This window comes from Oncorhynchus masou, chromosome 31, assembly GCF_036934945.1.
Source record: "Oncorhynchus masou masou isolate Uvic2021 chromosome 31, UVic_Omas_1.1, whole genome shotgun sequence".
Taxonomy (NCBI): domain Eukaryota; kingdom Metazoa; phylum Chordata; class Actinopteri; order Salmoniformes; family Salmonidae; genus Oncorhynchus; species Oncorhynchus masou.
The window spans coordinates 43,611,930-43,627,247 of record NC_088242.1 but is presented as its reverse complement, the minus strand read 5'-3'; positions in this window follow the sequence as shown (position 1 = coordinate 43,627,247).

Below are 15,318 nucleotides of genomic sequence, written 5' to 3'. Positions count from 1 at the left end.
GAGGATTTTCTATGTGAAGTTAGCTCTTCTATGGACCACTTGTCCACAAATTGAATCCCCTCTGTCCTGACTTATTTATCATTAATGTGATGACACGCTATTTATCGAATAATTAACTGTCTGATCATTACGTGATTTTAATTAATTATGTAACAATCAACTCATTAGTAATCTGGGGCACCACGGTTAAAGTTTGTTTAATGAGTTACCGTTTCCTGAATTAACTTAAGAATAAATCAGGATCTCAATATCATAGCAGTCAGTCATTTCCTCATATCAGTCTCATTCTGAACGTCTCATAATCCTTTAAATCTGCACAAACCCAGGTCTCACTAATCATTCCGTACCACACAAATTGAGTTGATTATTCATTTGCTAACAAGCTAAATGATAACATAAGACACACACACAGTCTAGGTTATTGATTAGAATTTAATACAATGACAACAGGTCCCTAGCGGACCAACACAATATGACACGTGTTACACAAGATGGGGATTTAGAGAGGGAGAGCGACCGCGAGGGAGAGAGAGTGAAAAGCAACACTTGGATGCATTTGTTAACTATGCTTAGTTCAGCCCTAACACCTTGCCCGAACTGCCGCTCTTATAGGTAAGAATTGTAATGCATGTATTTAGCGGTCTGCTTCATTCTCGGGTGTAAGTCTCAGTCCACAAGATGTCAATGTCCTTTCTCTTAGTTTCCTTGCACTCGTTCTTTGAGAGTGATCTTCTGAGGAGGGTAGGAGAGCCATGTAGACAATCGGTGACTTGAAGGGAATAACAAGGTGGTCCTGCTTGAATTCACCTTCTTAGATACAGTACTCAACCGTAGGATGGATTGTTAAGAGGCTCCTTCGTCCTTTTCAACCTTGTGTTCCGTTTGTGGGTCGCGACAATCTTAGATCACGCTGCAGGTGGTCCGTTTTATTCTAGTATGTTAATTCTCAACGCACGTTTTACACCCTCTGGTAAGAAAGGGTGTATCCGTCTTTATGACACGCTCTCTGGGTTCCCTGGGTCGTAACTAGTTACGAGGCAAGGTATTACAATTTACTATGATCTCGTTTAGACAACTAAAATCAGTCTTATTGTCACCAAAACATTCTCTTTGTAAACATTGCATACACATTATGAAAACTCTTCATGTTACAATGTTTGTCATAACATCTTCATTTAACTTTTACTCACATAAAATAGACATTCATTTTCATATTCCATCTATCATTATTCCTACCCATTTGGCAGATCAAATATATCGTCCCAATGTTGACGTTTTAGTTTTGGACAGTAAACTCATATGGCAAATAGACATTCCGATCTCTCACATTAGACCAGAAAGGAGTTGGTCTGCTGTCTTACAATTTACGATGGGTGTGAGGTCATAAAAAAACACCTCCATACCTCTCCCCCTCTGCGGGAGGAAGAGATCTCTCTCTCAATGGTACATAACATATTGACCTCAGTTACATTTGGCCTATAGTCTGGGGTCAGCAATCCCAATACACGTTGATGTTGTTCGTAATTAAGTGGGACTTTGACTGACGCTGCCAGTTGTTGACCTGGAGAATATCTATAGATTGAAAGCGGTTCTAAATGTAGGATTTTGGCGTGACAACACCCATGTGAAAATTGCCACACTCCGAGTCGTAGCTTATCCAGATCTCTCTCTCATCCCTAACCCATTACTGTGTACTCTAACCAAAGATGTCCACTCCCTCTGTCCTAGAAAATTATGTGTCAGGGATAATACTGAATGTCTTTGTGGTCTTAAGCCTACCACCATCGAAGAACGATGTAGAGCCAAACTAACAGCAAGGGATGGTGTCACCACCACACAAGTGGAGGTTGTAGGGAATCGATGGTTGGTTAACACCTTGTTTGCGTCCACCACTATGACTTAGGAACGCCATGACTCAACCACCCAAATGAACCATCCCAACCAGACTGTTTTTGTTAAAACCTCTCGGAACTACCCATCCCGGATCCGGGAGAATTGTCATCAACTACACTAATTAGCATAGCGCAACGGTCAAAAAATATTACTAGAAAATATTCATATTCATGAAATCACAAGTGAAATATAGTGAAACACAGCTTAGCCTTTTGTTAATCACACTGTCATCTCAGATTTTGAAATTATGCTTTACAGCCAAAGCAAGACAAGCATTTGTGTAAGTTTATCGATAACCTAGCATAGCATTATGTCCAGCTAGCAGCAGGAAGCTTGGTCACGAAAATCAGAAAAGCAATGAAATTAAGCGTTTACCTTTGATGATCTTCGGATGTTTTCACTGACGAGACTCCCAGTCACAGCAAACTCCATAAAGATTATTTTTATACCCAAAATACCTCAGTTTGTTTGTCACGACAACGCCGGTCACGACAACGCCGAAAATTGAAATTATATCCATAATATCGACAGAAACATGGCAGGTGTTTTTCAAATATCTATTTGATAATATATCAACCGGAACAATTGGCTTTTCAGTAGGAGCGAGAGGAAAAATGACTACATCTGTCTTTTACGCAAGAATCACTCTGAGAGCCCTCAGCTTGCCACTTACGCAATGTAGTCCTTTACGCTCATTCTTCAACATAAAGACGTGACACTACGTCACAATGCTGTAGACACCTTAGGGAATACGTAGAAAAATGAATCTGGTTGATATCCCTTTCAGTGGCCAATAGGGGTGCATAGGAACACAACGGTTTCAAAACATGAGTCACTTCCTGATTGGATTTTTCTTAGGCTTTCGCCTGCAATATCAGTTCTGTTATACTCACAGACAATATTTTGACAGTTTTGGAAACTTTATAGTGATTTCTATCCTAAGCTGTCAATTATATGCATATTCTAGTATCTGGTCCTGAGAAATAGGCGGTTTACTTTGGGAACGTTATTTTTCCAAAAAAAGAAATTGTGCCCCCTAGTTTCAAGAGGTTTTAAATTAAGGTACCCGAGGGGGCGATTATTCACATAGACGACCTCGCTCCTTACCAACTTCCCAACGACAGGATAGACAGAGATATTGAAATGTCTGACGCTTTTGCTAAACCTTCCCTTGAATTACCACAAGCAATTCAAAACCAAATCCAGTGCGAGGGACCAATGACTGTTGATCTTAGCGTACTGGAGGAGGCACTTTTAGTTGACCCAACTGACTACAAGCCAAAAGATTGGTCTGTCACCCGCCCTTGGACGGTGCCGGACAGTATCCTGACTGTTACCATGATCCTTGTTCTTATTGCCCTTGGCGTGTGCACCTACTATGTACACAGGCGCACACGTGCAATGGAAGACCTAATGAGGTCTTATACTAGGATCCTGGCAATAGATCCTGAAACCCCATTCGGTGTTCCATCCACAGCATCCCTAGCCTCCTATCCCGAATTAACTAGGTCATCCCTTTAATGTCCACAGTGTAAGCTTTGTCATTCAGGGTGCCACTTTTCTAAGTGCCTAAACTACCCAGCTTCAAGTAGGATGACCCTAAAAATGACAGAGACAATGCCATGATAGAGTCACTTAGCCAAGACCTTGGATGTATATAGAACATAGTCCAATTATATGATTAAGATGTGATAGCTATATCTTACATATTTTGTTTGTTTTTATTCATTTTTGTTTCATTCGTTTTGACACCTAGGAAGTGATTAAGCCACAAACCCGTTCCCTATACAGCCACCAGTTAGTGCCACGACGCCGCTAATTTGGGGAAGAAATGTAATGATGTATTGCCGGAGTGTTGTGTGTTGTTAACGTCTGCCTAGATCCACTAGCTGGGACAACGGGCCCGGAACGCAGAGCCACAGCCAGACCTCCTCTGTCCATTCTGGTGGTGGTCTGCAGCCTGCAGAAATCCTACCAGGTTAAACCACCAGGGGGAGACTGCTAAAATGGACATCCAATAGTCATTCTTATGGTGGGTTGCAACTTGCAGGATCCTTCCAAGGTTGAATCCACCAGAGGGGGACTGTCATGACTCTTCTGTGAGGATCCAAAGGATCAGGTTACAGTGGATCAGCTCTACAGAGCTCTCTCCCCCACAGAGGGAAATGGGGGTTTTATGACACCGCATGTCGATCGTAAACCATGGGCAGCAGACGATTCATTTTGGGGCCTAATTTGGGCAAATGGAATGTCTCTGTGTTAGATGAGTTTACCTCCCAAACTACAACATCAAACAAATGGACACCGGGACAATATGTTTCATCCTCCGAATGTTGGTGATGATGAGAGATGGAATATTGAAAACGTATGTCTATTTTGTGATGTCATTAAAAGTTGCATGAAGACATAACGAAAACATTGTAACTTGGAAGGGTTTTCATACGGTGTACACTGCCGGTCACAAGTTTCAAGGGTTTTTCTTTATTTTGACTATTTTCTACATTGTAGAATAATGCAATAACACATATGGAATCATGTAGAAAGCAATATATATATATATATTTTATGTTTGATGTTCTTCAAATAGCTACACTTTGCCTTGATGACAGCTTTATCTTGGCATTCTCTCAACGAGCTTCACCTGGAATGTTTTCCAACAGTCTTGAAGGAGTTCCCACATAAGCTGGGCACCTGTTGGCTGCTTTTCCTTCACTCCACTGTCCAACTCATCCCAAACCATCTCAATTGGGTTGAGGTCAGGTCATCTGATAGGGCACAACATCACTCTCCTTCTTGGTCAAATGGCCCTTACACAGCCTGGAGGTGTGTTGGATCATTGTCTTGTTGAAAAACAAATGATAGTGGGGCTAAGTCCAAACCAGATGGGATGGTGTTATGCTGCAGAATGTTGTGGTAGCCATGCTGGTTAAGTGTGCCTTGAATTCTAAATAGATCACAGACAGTGTCACCAGCAAAGCACCCCCACAACATAACACCACCTCCTCCATGCTTTACGGTGGGAAATACACATGGAGATCATCTGTTCACCCACAACGCATCTCACAAAGACACGGTGGTTGGAACCAAAAATCTCACATTTGTACTCCAGACCAAAGGACAAATTTCCACCGGTCTAATGACCATTGCTCATGTTTCTTGGCCCAAGTCTTCTTCATCTTCTTATTGGTGTCCTTTAGTAGTGGTTTCCTTGCAGCAATTCGACCATGAAGGCCTGATTCACACAGTCTGCTCTGAACAGTTGATTGAGGTGTGTCTGTTACTTGAACTGCAATTTCTGAGGTGCAGTTGACTCTAATGAACTTTTCCTCTGCAGCAGAGGCAATTCTGAGTCTTCCATTCCTGTGGTGGTCCTTATGAGAACCAGTTTCATCATTGCGCTTGATGGGTTTTTGCAACTGCACTTGAAAAAAATGTAAGTTCTTGAAATGTTCCACATTGACTGACCTCATGTCTTAAGGTAATGTTGGACTGTTGTTTCTTTTTGCTTATTTGAGCTGTTCTTGCCATAATATGGACTTGGTCTTTTATCAAATAAGGGTATCTCCTGTATACCCCCTACCTTGTTACAACACAACTGATTGGATCAAACACATTGAGGAAAGAAATTCCACAAATTAACTTTAAGAAAGCACACCTGTTAATTGAAATGCATTCCAGCTGACTACCTCATGAAGTTGGTTGAGAGAATGCCAATTGTGCAAAGCAGTCATCAAGGCAAAGGGTGGCTATTTGAATAATCTGACATATTTTGATTTGTTTAACACTTTTGTGGTTACTACATGATTCCATGTGTGTTATTTCATAGTTTTGATTCACTATTATTATTATACAATGTAGAAAATAGTAAAAATAATGTAAAACCCTTGAATGAGTAGGTGTCCTAAAACTTTTCACCGGTAGTGTATGTCATGTTTACATGCTTTGTGTGGAAAATATCCAGGATAAAGAAAATATTTTTGTGAAGATAAGATTTGTGATTTTAGTTCTCTAACGAGATCATAGTAAGTTCTGATACCTTGCCTTGTAACTAGCTACAGCCTCAGGGAACACAGAAAGCGTGTCAGCAAGACAGACACTCCCCCTTTCTTTCAGAGGGTATAAAGCATTTGAGTTAGGAATTAACATATCAGACTAGAAGGGCCACAAGCTGTAGCCGAGGTCTACGATTAGTCACGACCCCAAAACGCAACACGGGTTTGAAGACAAATGAACCTCTTAACAATCAATGCAAAACAAAAGAATGCAAGTAAACAGACAACTAAGAAGGACAGTGTGACATCTTGTGGACAATCAGAGACTTACACCTGTGAACGAAGGAGAAGGCCATCCAAAGAACAAGGCCTCCGTCGAACCTTTCTCACCAAGAAGAACACAGCCCACGAAGGCCTGGGCCCAACAGGGATACCCAACGAAGCCCTTCCACACGTAAATACATACATTACTTCTTACCCATAAAAGAGGCGGTTCGGGGAAAGGTATTAGGTAACTAAGCGTAGTTTACAAATGTATCCAAGTGTTATTTCTCTTTCTCTCTCTCTCTTTTAAATCGCCATCTTGTGTAACCAGTGTCATATTGTATTAGTCTCTAGGGACTTGTCATTGTATTAAGTTTCTAATCAATAAACTATACTGTGTGTGTATCTTATGTCATCACTTAGCTTGTTAGTAAATAAATAATCAAATCAATGTGTCTGGTACGGAATGATCAGTGAGACCTGGGTTTGTGCAGATTTGCGGAGTCTATGACATTCAGAATGAGACTGATATGAGGAAATTATTAATTAATGAGTGGTATGATATCTACAGTGGGGAGAACAAGTATTTGATACACTGCCGATTTTGCAGGTTTTCCTACTTACAAAGCATGTAGCGGTCTGTAATTTTTATCATAGGTACACTTTAACTGTGAGAGACGTAATCAAAAACAAAACTCCAGAAAATCACATTGTATGATTTTCAAGTAATTAATTTGCATTTTATTGCATGGCATAAGTATTTGATCACCTACCAACCAGTAAGAATTCCGGCTCTCACAGACCTGTTAGTTTTTCTTTAAGAAGCCCTCCTGTTCTCCACTCATTACCTGGATTAACTGCACCTGTTTGAACTCGTTACCTGTATAAAAGACACCTGTCCACACACTCAATCAAACAGACTCCAACCTCTCCACAATGGCCAAGACCAGAGAGCTGTGTAAGGACATCAAGGATAAAATTGTAGACCTGCACAAGGCTGGGATGGGCTACAGGACAATAGGCAAGCAGCTTGGTGAGAAGGCAACAACTGTTGGCGCAATTATTAGAAAATGGAAGAAGTTCAAGATGACGGTCATTCAACCTCGGTCTGGGGCTCCATGCAAGATCTCACCTTTTGGGGCATCAACGATCATGTGGAAGGTGAGGGATTAGCTCATAACTAAACAGCAGGACCTGGTCAATGACCTGAAGGGAGCTGGAACCACAGTCTCAAAGAAAACCATTAGTAACACACTACGCCGTCATGGATTAAAATCCTGCAGCGCACGCAAGGTCCCCCTGCTCAAGCCAGCGCATGTCCAGGCCCATCTGAAGTTTGCTAATGACCATCTGGATGATCCAGAGTAGGAATGGGAGAAGGTCATGTGGTCTGATGAGACAAAAATAGAGCTTTTTGGTCTAAATTCCACTCGCTGTGTTTGGAGGAAGAAGAAGGATGAGTAGAACCCCAAGAACACCATCCCAACCGTGAAGCATGGAGGTGGAAACATAATTCTTTGGTGATGCTTTTCTGCAAAGGGGACAGGACGACTGCACCATATTGAGGGGATGATGGATGTGGCCATGTATCGCGAGATCTTGGCCAACAACCTCATTCCCTCAGTAAGAGCATTGAAGATGGGTCGTGGCTGGGTCTTCCAGCATGACAACAAGCTGAAACACACAGCCAGGGCAACTAAGGAGTGGCTCCGTAAGAAGCATCTCAAGGTACTGGAGTGGCCTAGCCAGTCTCCAGACCGGAACCTAATAAAAAATCTTTGGACGGAGCGGATTAGTTTTTTTTTAAACATACACAGACACACACACTACATGACCAAATGTATGTGGACACCTGCTCATCGAACATCTCATTCCAAAATCATGGGCATTAATATGGCGTTGGTCCCTCCCTTTGCTGCTACATAACAGCCTCCACTCTTCTGGGAAGGCTTTCCACTATATTGTAATGAAACTGGCAAGGAGCAGGCCTCGACCTTCTAGCCCAATGTCCAGCGCGCTATCGACTGTGCCCCAAAGGCAGCATGATCAAGCGGCAGAGTTGATATCCGCGCTTATAAACCCAGGATCGTTACAATATGTTGGAATATTGCTGTGGGGACTTGCTTCCATTCAGCCACAAGAGCATTAGTGAGGTCAGGCACTGATGTTGGGCAATTTCTCTCTCTCGGAGGACCTGAGCCCTAGGAGCATGCCTCAGGACTACATGGCATGATGACTCCTTGTTGTCCCCAGTCAACCTGGCCGTGCTGCTGCTCCAGTTTCAACTGTTCTGCCTGCGGCTATGGAACCCTGACCTGTTTACTGTGATTACTATTATTTGACCATGCTGGCCATTTATGAACGTTTGAACATCTTGGCCATGTTCTGTTATAATCTCCACCCGGCACAGCCAGAAGAGGACTGGCCACCTCTCATAGCCTGGTTCCTCTCTAGGTTTCTTCCTAGGTTTTGATCTTTCTAGGGAGTTTTTCCGAGCCACCGTGCTTCTACACCTGCATTGCTTGTTGTTTGGGGTTTTAGGCTGGGTTTCTGTACAGCACTTTGTGACATCTGCTGATGTAAGAAGGGCTATATAAATACATTTGATTTGATTTGATTAGGCCTGGCTCACAGTCGGCGTTCCAAATCATCCCAAAGGTGTTCGATGGAGTTGAGCTCAGGGCTCAGTGCAGGCCAGTCAAGTTCTTTCACACCGATCTCAACAAACCATTTCTGTATGGACCTCACTTTGTGCACGCGGCACATTGTCATGCTGAAACAGGAAAGGGCCTTTCCGAAACTGTTACCACAAAGTTGGAGGCCACAGAATTGTCTTGAATGTCATTGTATGCTGTAGCGTTAAGATTTCTCTTCGTTGGATCCAAGGGGCCCGAAGAGCTTGGGAAACCCTGTTCATACTAGGCCTACTTGTTAGTTGAAAAGGGTAAATTATGAGTTTAGGTGGATATAACAACTTTGCCAAACTCGTCTAGTTTTGGAATGCAACAGCTGTTGAGGTATACAATTAACATAGCCTCGTCAAAGGCCATGCAGGCAACAAAAAAAACACACAAGGCACAAGTACGATTTTTTTTTTAAGACATCAACTTGAAGAGTAGTGAACATGCTTCCCATTTCGTGTTATTTCAAAAGTAGGTAAAAACATAGCTAGACATCAAAAACTATATAGACTATTTTATGCCATCTAAACTGTCTCTGTAGTTCCCACAGTTTATAATGTAACATAATATCATGCTGTAAATGATTTATTGTAAATACCTTGACGTAACTGAGTAGTTTAAGTTTTTTCTCAGAAGTTTTTCAAAAGTCCTCAAGTTTGACGCAAATGCCACGTTGGGGCAATGTGAACTGTCAATCAATTCCAATTGGCTATGCCTATCTAGTCATTATTGGAAGAGAACAAGATGGAGCTCCACCCATATTTCTAACAATCCAATCAGAAAATGCTGCGACTTTAATCATGGGCCACAACTTGGCCAAGCACCAAGGGAAATGGGGATACCTATTCCAACTGAATGTGTTCAACTGAAATGAGTCTTCTGCTTTTAACCCAACCCCTCAATCAGAGGTGTTGCTGCTAATCGACATTGATTTCTTTAAAAGGACTCCAGGGGAATTTGTAATTACATTAATCGGACAGACCCTCGATATTCTTCTACCTGACAATCCAGGTTTACTTCTCACATCAAAAAGTAACTCCCTCACATTGTTGAGGATCCAAAAAGGCCCATCGTGCGTGTGCGTAAATGTTATTATCCCTAGGTTGAGTGGGCTGGGCTGGGTTATGTGACACCCTACTGGAAAGCCTTCCCTTACTGGGAAATACCAAGAGTAACAGAGAGGAAAGAGGATCAAGAAAGCTGCTGCCACACTGAATGAGACACATTTGTCATCTTTGGTATATTTCTGACTTTTTGATTGACTAAATAAGTAAAAATTGAATTGAAGGCTAAACCAGAGAATGTTAGCTTTTCTCCTGATTTGGTTTGTTTACCTTTTTGTTTGGGAACCAGTGGATTTCAGGCCAAGGATTGTAAGCAAGTGATTAGAACAGACATAGCATGGTTCATAGATTTAATCCAACAACCATTATGCTGTAAAACTAATTAATTATTTATTTATTTTGTATTGTCATGAACTCTCCCACTAAGATGAACCCCAACATTGATGAGCTGGAAATAAGATATTCTGGTAGCTACATAAAGCTTGTGTGAAATTTCACTCTAGGGGTATGATTGATTTCAGAAATGTTCTTGACAGTCAGTGGCGGACTTACCATTAGGCAACTCAGGAAATTGCTTGAGGCTCACATCATCAGGGGTCCCATGAAGTTGTCATATTTTCATCTAATACATAATGTCTCCTATCTTGCCTTCCTCCTCCAATAGAGGCCCTTCTCTGATGTGATCTATTTAGTGGTTGTGACTGTCTCGGGTTGTGACAAACAGAGCGTTTTTGGGTTTTCTTTGCTCGAGCTTTTGGACTGTCGGCTATCATGACAATCAGCTATCATGACCCCATTCTTGAAAGCTAAGACTTCTATCTTCTAACTTATTGGTAGACGTGTAAAAAAAAGCAGACATTAAATATCCCTTTGAGCATGATAAAGTTATTATTTACACTTTTGATGGCATGTCAATACACCCAGTCACTACAAAGATACAGGCGTCCTTCCTAACTTAGTTGCCAGAGAAGAAGGAAACAGTGGGGACTTTGAAACAGTTAATGTGATATGAGAGAACTGAGAATGGATCAACAACATCGTAGTTACTCCACAATACTAATCTAATTGACAGAGTGAAAAGAAGGACTCCTGTACAGAATAACAATATTCCAAAACATGCATCCTGTTGGCAATAAGGCACAAAAGTAAAAAATAGCTAAAAATGTGGCAAAGAAATAAAAACTGTCTCCTGAATACAAAGTGTTAAGTTTGGGGCAAATCCTATATAACACATTACCAAGTACCACTCTTCATATGTTCAAGTATAGTGGTGGTTGCATCATGCTATTGGTATGCTTGTCATTGGCAAGGACTAGGGTGTTATTTTAGGATAAAAAGAAACGGAATAGGCAAAATCCTAAATCTGGTTCATTCTGCTTTCAAACAGACACTGGGAGCTTTCAGCAGGACAATAACCTAAAAGACAAGGCCAAATATACATTGGAGTTAGCTATCAAGACGACATTGAATGTTCCTGAGTGGTCAACTTGACAGAGTTTGAAGAATTTTAAAAATAATATGCAAATTTTGTACAATCCAGGCGTGCAAAGCTCTTAGACACTTACCCAGAAAGACTCACAGCTGTAATCGTTGCCAAAGGTGATTCAAACATGTATTGACTCAGGGGTGTGAATACTTATGTAAATGAGATATTACGCTATTTCATTTTCAATCAATTTGCAAAAATGTATAAAAACATGTTTTCACTTTGTCACGATGGTGTATTGTGTGTAGATGTGTGAGAGAAAAATGATCAATTTCATCCATTTTGAATTCTGGCTGTAACACAAAATGTAGAATTAGTCACAGGGTACGAATACTTTCTGAAGGCACTGTATATATAGGACAGTGGGTAGAGGAAATTTGTAACTCCAACAGGTGGGGTCACAATATGATGTAGTGGGACGAAAAAGTTACTTTATATCAAATCAAAATGTTATTTGTCACATGCGCCGAATACAACCTTACAGTGAAATGCTTACTTGCAAGCCCTTAATACTTCTTAAAGCACTTCTTAAAGCATTGTTGGTTAAGAAAAATAAGTGTTAGGTAAAAATATATAATAATTTATTTTTTTTAAATTCAACAGCAGCAGTAAAATAAGGGTACCGGGTCAAAGTCAATGTGCGGGGGCACCAGTTAGTCGATTGAGGTAATATGTGCATGTAGGTAGAGTTAAAGTGACTATGCATAGATAAGCAACAGAGAGTTGCAGCAGCATAAAAGAGGGGTCTGGGTAACTCTTTGATTAGTTCTTTTGGACCTAGACTTGGCGCTCCGGTACTGCTTGTCGTGTGGTAGTAGAGAGAACAGTCTATGACTAGGGTGGCTGGAGTCTTTGACAATTTTTAGGGCCTTCCTCTGACACCGCCTGGTATAGAGGTCCTGGTTGGCAGGAAGCTTGGCCCCAGTGATGTACTGGGCCGTACACACTACTCTCTGTAGTGCCTTGCGGTCAGGGCCGAGCAGTTAAAATAACAGGCAGTGATGCAACCAGTTAGGATGCTCTCAATGGTGCAGCTGTAGAACCTTTTGAGGATCCAGGCCTAATCTTTTCCGTCTCCTGAGGGGGAATAGGTTTTGTTGTGCCCTCTTCACGACTGTCTTGGTGTGTTTGGATCATGATAGTTCCTTGGTGATATGGACACCAAGGAATTTGAAGCTCTCAACCTACTCCACTACAGCCCCGTCAATGAGAATGGGGGTGTGCTCAGTCCTCATTTTCCTGTAGTCCACAATCATCTCCTTTGTCTTGATCAAGTTGAGGGAGAGGTTGTTGTCCTGGCACCACACAGCCAGGTTTCTGACCTCCTCCCTATCATCGTTGTCGGTGATCAGGCCTACCACTGTTGTGTCATCGGCAAACTTGATGATGGTGTTGGAGTCATCCCTGGCCATGCAGTCATGAGTAAACAGGGAGTACCGAAGGGGACTGAGCACACACCCGAGGGGCTGCCGTGTTGAGGATCAGCGTAGCGGATGGGTTGTTACCTACCCTTGCCACCTGGGGGCGGCCAGTCAGGAAGTCCAGGATTCAGTTGGAGAAGGAGGTGTTTAGTCCCAGGGTCCTTAGCTTAGTGATGAGCTGTGAGGGCACTATGGTCTTGAACGCTGAGCTGTAGTCAATTAATAGCATTCTCACATAGGTGTTACTTTTGTCCACGTAGGAGAGGGCAGTGTTGAGTGCAATAGAGATTGCATCTCTGTGGATCTGTTGTGGTGGTATGCAAATTGGAGTGGGTCTAGGGTTTCTGGGATAATAATGTTGATGTGAGCCATGACCATTCTTTCAAAGCACTTCATGGCTACAGACATGAGTGCTACGGATCTGTAGTCATTTAGGCAGGTTACCTTAGTGTTCTTGGGCATAGGGACTATGGTGGTCTGCTTGAAACATGTTGGTATTACAGACTCAGTAAGGGACAGTTTGAAAATGTCAGTGAAGACACTTGCCAGTTGGTCAGCGCATGTTCGGAGTACACGTCCTGGTAATCTGTCTGGCCCTTGTGACCTTGTGAATGTTGACCTGTTTAAAGGTCTTACTCACATTGGCTACTGAGAGCGTGATCACACAGTCGTCTGGAACAGCTGATGCTCTCATGCATGTTTCAGTGTTACTTGCCTCGAAGCGAGCATAGAAGTAATTTAGCTCGTCTGGTAGGCTTGTGTCACTGTTCAGCTCGCTGCTGTGCTTCCCTTTGTAGTCTGTAATAGTTTGCAAGCCCTGCCACACCCGACGAGCGTCGGAGCCGGTGTAGTATGATTCAACCTAAGTCCTGTATTGACCCTTTGCCTGTTTTATGGTTTGTTGGAGGGCATAATGGGATTTCTTATAAGCTTCTGGGTTAGAGTCCCGCTCCTTGAAAGCGGCAGCTCTACCCTTTAGTTCAGTGCGGATGTTGCCTGTAATCCATTGGTTCTGGTTGGGGTATGTACTTATGGTCACTGTAGGGACGACGTCATCGATACACTTATAGTGACTGATGTGGTGTACTCCTCAATGCCAACGGAAAAAATCCCGAAACATATTCCAGTCTGTGCTAGCAAAACAGTCCTGTAGTTTAGCATCTGCTTCGTCTGACCACTTTCTCATTGACCAAGTCACTGGTGCTTCCTGCTTTAGTTTTTGCATGTAAGCAGGAATCAGGAGGATAGAATTATGGTCAGATTTGCCAAATGGAGGGCGAGGGAGAGCTTTGTACGCTTCTGTGTGTGTGGAGTAAAGGTGGTCTAGAGTTTTTTCCCTCTGATTGAACATTTAACATGCTGGTGGAAATGAGGTAAAAACGGATTTAAGTTTCCCTGCATTAAAGTCCCCGGCCAAAAGGAGATGACCGTTTTCCTGTTTGCTTTATGGTCCGTATACAGCTCATTGAGTGTGGTCTTAGTGCCAGCATCGGTTTGTGTGGCGTGAACAATACGACAATGCCTTATTAATTGACAAACACAAATTACATTTCGGTTAGGGGGCTTGTACATACAACCTTTATGATTCTACTGATTTAAAAGCACTTTAATCTTCAGATTTTGTTTTCTAATTGACATTATAAACTGGGTGGTTCGAGCCCTGAATGCTGATTGGCTGACATCCAAGGTATATCAGACCGTATACCACGGGTATGACAAAACAATTATTTTTACTGCCCTAACCCCGTTGGTAACCAGTTTATAATAGCAATAAGGCGCCTCGGGAGTTTGTGATATATGGCCAATATACCACAGCTAAGGGCTGTATCCTGGCTCTCCGTGTTGTGTTGTGCTTAAGAACAGCCTGTAGCCATGGTATATTGGCCATATACCACACCTCCAGGTCATTGTTGCTTAATTAGCTATGGTTATATGGGTGTCGTTGTAGTTCTGGCCATTTGAAATGTTGAATGTAGGCAAACACTGTACACTTAGAAAGAATTAGATATACTCTGAACAAAAAATTATCAACATTTGATCAAATCTGGCAGCCTTTCCTCTCCTACTTGGACGAGTCGGCGCCGTGAATTTGTACTTATTAACGCACTCTCAATTGTAATATATTAATCTACCTTTGGGCAGCATGAGCTGGTCCTGCCACCTGGGCAGGTGGGGGGGGGGGGGTGACATCTAATTTCTTTTTTTCTACATGTCCTTGTTTTGTATGTCGTGTTCTGTATTATTTCTTTTGCACCCAGAACTCTGGGTCTTGTTGTTCCTGTATGCTTTTATGTTTAGATAAGAATTGTATACCTGTCTTGTATACCTATACACCATTCTTGTGTGTGTTCAATAAAAAATATTTGAAACGAAATGTTGAATGTATTGTTTTAATGCAGGATGAGTTGGAAAGGCATCCTGTTTCATCTATCCATCGTTGTGACGCTATCCTCACTGAGAAACAATTTCCATCCCTTCTTTTACTCAATATCTGTTGTAAAAAAGTCTGGTTATTAC